General features: G+C 35.3%; 1 pseudogene; it reads left to right on the top strand.

Annotated features, from left to right (window-relative positions):
* The first annotated feature begins 736 nt into the window (after nucleotides 1-736).
* Nucleotides 737-1,463, top strand: LOC112785364 (disease resistance protein RPV1-like; annotated as a pseudogene).
* The last annotated feature ends 4,247 nt before the right edge of the window (nucleotides 1,464-5,710 follow it).

Below are 5,710 nucleotides of genomic sequence, written 5' to 3' on the forward strand. Positions count from 1 at the left end.
AGGAGGGTGCTTGGGTCTTCTTCCTTCTGAATTTTTTCTTTTAAGCAATAGCAAAACGGCGTCATTTATAAGTGATGCACCGAACCAGAAATCATAAAAAAAATTTGCCGGTTTTGATGATTTATCGGTTAACCGTCGGTTTGGTCGATTTTTTGATTAGTTTTTTGTAGGACAGTTTTATACTTCAACTGAACCGATAAATAATCAGTTTTTGGTTAATCCGATTGAACTGATTAGTTCGGTTCAATTTTTAGAATTATGATATTTTTTTATCTAATGATGTCATGTAAGTAATTTTGATTACTTGACAAATTTAAAAATCAAATAATCAACTATTGTAAAATCATAACCCCTATAATTAATTAATTTATTACATATTATTATTCAATAAATGTTTAACTCAGAGAGCACGTCATATAAAGTCATCTTATATTGTTTGACTAAGAATTTAGACAAGTTGCATTCTCATCATAAACAAACATAAATCATCACCATAATCAATTGTATAAACTTGCCTACTACGTTGACGCTCCCAACTCCAAACATACATACAACAGTTCTATCTTTCTTTCTTTTCATGGCTCTGCATTCTCCCTTATCATATGATGTGTTTATTAGTTTCAGAGGCCAAGACACTCACTACAGTTTCACTGGCAATCTCTACAAAGCTCTTTATGACAAAAGAATCCACCATTTCTTTGATGATGACAAACTTCAAAGTGGAGAGGAAATCTGACCTTCACTTCTCAAGACAATTGAAGAGTCCAGGATTGCCATCGTTGTACTCTTTCCTAACTATGCTGCTGCTTCTTTTAGCTTAGATGAACTGGTCCATATACTTGACTGCATCAAGGGAAATAATCGCTTGGTTTTGCCTGTTTTCTATGAGGTAGATCCTTCAATATGCACCATCTAAAAAACAGTTTTGGAGAGGCAATGGCTAAGCATGAGAACGGATACAAGGATCATATGAACAACAAGGTGGACAAATGGAAGGAGGCTCTGCATCAACTGGCTAATTTGTCATGTTATCATTTGAAATTCAAGTACCTCACCTTCTTAAATTTGTTTCATTTGTCTAATATTTCAAATTGAAATGAGAGTCAAAACTTAGACATTTTTGTATGTATACAACCAAATGTATATTAAGTTATTAACTAGTCTAGATTGCGCAGGGATGGATATGAACACAAGTTTATTGGAAACATTGTGGAAAACATGTCAAAAAGGATTAGACGACATGCAGCTTTGCTGATCACCCAGCTGGACTAGAGTCTCTAGTGTTAGAGGTAGCTTTGCTTCTAGATATCAAATCTATTGATGGGGTTCACATGGTTGGTATTCATGGAATTGGTGGAATGGGAAAAACAACACTTGCTCTTGCCGTCTATAACTTGATTGCTGACACTTTTAAAGGCGTGTGCCTTCTTGAAAATGTAAGAGAAAATTCAAATAAAAAATGATTTAATACATATTAAAAAATCTTTTTTGTAAGATACTAGAGAAGAAAAGAGTCCACATAGTAGGTGTTAAAGAAAGAACCTCACAAATACAACATAGACTCTGCCAAAAAAAGTTCTCTTGTTCTAGATTGTTGAAAAAAATTGAGGTAAGAACCTGTCTAAAAACAAAATTACCAAAAATAATTTTTTCACAATTTATGTAATTAAATAGACAACATTAAAGATACTCCAAACAATAAATCTAATAGCAGAAATTAAAATATTAAACACCATAATTTTTATCGTGGAAAGACTCCTAAAAGAAGAATAAAAAACTCACGAGACTTAGTCCAGTAAAATATTCTACTATTAAAATAATGGGTACACAATCGTCTTCTTAGTAGCACTAAGTCATCTCAACAATCAACAAAATATATCATTAAAACTGATGAAATCAACATAAACTTTTTACAAAGTGGGTATTTCAAATCAGACAAAAGAGAAGGTAATACAACTAGCAAGTTATATCTTAATGTTCATCTCTACACCAAGAACAACATACTAACATTTCATAAAAAAATGAAGCAAGTTTACCAGTTCAATGAGATCAAAATGTAACTGTCCTTTTCTTTTTTTTTTCTTCTTCTTCTCTTTCCGTCGCCAATCCACTTTTCTCTTTGTTTCTTTTCTTTCTTTCTTTCTTTCAAGAAATGAGAGACTCAATTTCTCTCTCCCTTTTTCTTTTTCTTCACGTGGAGTATCACTTTTTTCTTTTATTATTTTTTTTGTTTTTGTTTAAACTGTTGGTCCCACTTGAGTTAGGGACCCAACAACAAATTTTTTATTCACCAACTCAAGTGAAGACAAGCTATTCTATTATTTTCGCTTTCTCTTTGCAAGAATCAAACTTCACTGTAGGTAAACTCTTAGTCATCATATTTGAGTCATTGTTGTCAGTATGAATCTTCTTAAGTGCATATGACTTCATCTTAAGCGTTTGACGTATCCAATGATACCTCACCTCTTTGTGCTTTGATCTAGAATGATACGTCGGATTTTTGCTGAGATGGATGACACTTTGGCTATCACAAAATAACACAAATTTCTCTTAATTGATGCCTAACTCTTGTAGAAATTTCTTCATCCACAAGAGTGCCTTAGAAGTTTCAACAACAATAAAGTATTCTGTCTCTGTACTAGTTAAAGCAATATATTTCTAAAGTTGGGATTGCCAGGACACAGCTCCCCCTGCAAAAGTCATCATATAACCAAAAGTAGACTTTTCTGAATCAAGATTTCCAGCCATATCTGCATCTGTGTAACCATCCAACATAGGTTGGCCACTTTCAAATCAAAAACAAACTCTGAAAGTACCCTTAAGGTATCTGAGAATCCACTTCACTGCTTGTCAATGTTCCTTGCCAGGATTAGAGAAAAGTAGACTAACAACTCCAACAGCATGAGCAATATCTGACCTCGTGCGAACCTTAGCATACATTAAACTATCAACTGCAGATGCATATGGAATCTTCTTCATTTCTTATTTTTCCTTTTCCCGTGTAGGACATTGCTGCAAACTCATCTTGAAATAACTAGCAAGTGGAATACTAACAGGTTTGGAGTTACTCATGCTAAACCTCTCTAAAATTTTTTCAATATACTTCTGCTGCGACAACCACAATTTTTCGTTCTTCCTGTCACAAGTAATTCTCATGCCAAGAATTTTCTTTGCAGGATCCAAATTTTTCATAGCAAAGAATTTGTTGAAGTCTTTCTTAAGACTTTCAATCTTCTTAGCATCATGAACAACAATCAACATGTAATCAACATAAAGCAAGAGCATTATAAAGTCACCATCAAAGAATTTCTTGACATACACACAATGATCAGAAGAAATCTTACTATACTCATGACCTTCCATAAGGAATTAAACTTTGTGTACCATTGTCTTGGCACTTGGTTTAGCCCATATAAGCTCTTCTTCAACTTGCATACAAGATGCTCCTTTTCTTTAATCTCAAAACCCTTTGGTTTTTCCATATAAATTTCTTTATCTGTCACCATGAAGAAATGTAGTCTTCACATCAAGCTGCTCAACATCTGAATTCAAGCTAGCTGCTAATCCAAGCACAACTCGAATAGAAGACATGTTCACAACTAGAGAGAAAATCTCTTCAAAATCAATATCTTTCTTCTACTTAAAGCCTTTTCACAACCATCCGAGCTTTGTACCTTGGTCATGAAGTATTTTCATCTGCTTTCAATTTGAACACCTATTTATTCTTGAATGCTCTCTCACCATTCGGTAACTTTACCAATTCGAACGTACGATTCTCATGCAAGAATTTTATTTCTTCTTGCATAGCCTTCAATTAATCTTCTTTATGCTCATCAGTCATCAGTATATAGCTTTCTAGTTGCTCTCTGGCTCCCCAGTCTCAGTGTTCATCACATAATCATGAGAAGAGTATCTTTGAAAAGGATGACGCTCTCTAGTAGATCTTCTCAATTCAATCTCAACTAGTGGCTCAGGTGAAATTCAACATCTGGTAAAATTTCTACATCTGGCAGCTTAGGTTGAGGTGTAGGTTCGTCATGCCAATCATCACAATTATTATCAATTTGTACATCTCCTCCATCAACAGGAGGTATAGTAGAAGGACTAGGTTCATTATCAGCAGAATGTCTAACAGTTGTTGTTGGCTTATCTGTCTTCTCAAGGTCTTTAATAGTTTGGTCTTCAAGAAAAATTACATCTCGACTTCTAATTATTTTTCTGTTTACCAGATTTCATAATCTATAACCAAAGTCTTCGTGACCATAACCCATGAAGATACACTACTTTGACTTCCCCTCAAGTTTGGACCTTTCATCTCTTGAAATGTGAACAAAAGCCATGCAACTGAACACTCGCAAGTGACTATAAAAGACATCTTTTCCTATTCAAACTTTCTCTAAAGCATCACCATTTAGTGAAATTGAAGGAGAAATGTTGATTGAATTTATTGCAGTCTTCATTGCTTCACTGATGAGCGGATAATTTATACCCTTTTTGACATTGTTTTTACATAGTTTTTAGTATGTTTTAGTTAATTTTTATTATATTTTTATTAGTTTTTATTCAAAAATCACATTTCTGGACTTTACTATGAGTTTATGTATTTTTCTGTGATTTCAGGTATTTTCTGGCTGAAATTGAGGGACCTAAGCAAAAATCTGATCCAGAGGCTGAAAAAGGACTGCAGATGATGTTGGATTCTGACTTCCTGCACTCGAAGTAGATTTTCTGGAGTTACAGAAGCCCAATTGGCGCGCTCTCAATTGCCTTGGAATGTAGACATCCTGGGCTTTCCAGCAATATATAATAGTCTATATTTTGCCCGAGATTTGATGGCCCAAATTGGCGTTCAAAGTCAGCCTAAAACATCTTAGCGTAAAACGCCCAAACTGGCACCAGAATTGGAGTTAAACGCCCAAACTGGCACCAAAGCTGGCATTTAACTCCAGGAACAGCCTAAGCATGAAAAAGCTTTAATGCTCAGCCCAAGCACACACCAAGTGGGCCCCGGAAGTAGATTTCTGCACTATCTGCACTTAGTTACTCATTTTCTGTAACCCTAGGTTACTAGTTTAGTATAAAAACTACTTTTAGAGATTTATTTTACGTCTCTTTTGTCTTTTAGACCATCTTTTCATCTTTGGATGTTTAGTCCTTAGACTTTATCATTGTACACGTTTGGAGGCTGGCCTCACGGCCATGCCTAGACCTCTTTTCACTTATGTATTTTCTACGGTGGAGTTTCTACACCCCATAGATTAAGGTGTGGAGCTCTGCTGTTCTTCATGAATTAATGTAATTACTACTATTTTTCTATTCAATTCACGCCTACTTCTTCTCTAAGATATACTCTCATACTTAATTCAGTTAAGTCAGAATGAAGGGGTGACCCGTGACAATCACCCAATCTTCGTTACTTGCTTAGCCAAGGTCGCATGCCTGACAACCACAAAGCGATTTACATGATGTTCAACATAGTCATTGGATGACAGATGGAGTATATTCTCTTGGATTTCTAATCTAAAATTAGAACCTTCATGGTATAGGCTAGAATTATTGGCAGCCATTCCTGGGATTCGGAAAGTCTAAACCTTGTCTGCGGTATTCCGAGTAGGATCCGGGAAGGGATGACTGTGACGAGCTTCAAACCTGCAATGTGGGGCACAAGTGACAGTGTGCAAAAGGACAATGGTCCTATTCCGATGCTAGC

The sequence above is a fragment of the Arachis hypogaea genome, chromosome 20 (assembly GCF_003086295.3).
Source record: "Arachis hypogaea cultivar Tifrunner chromosome 20, arahy.Tifrunner.gnm2.J5K5, whole genome shotgun sequence".
In the NCBI taxonomy this organism is placed as follows: Eukaryota; Viridiplantae; Streptophyta; class Magnoliopsida; order Fabales; family Fabaceae; genus Arachis; species Arachis hypogaea.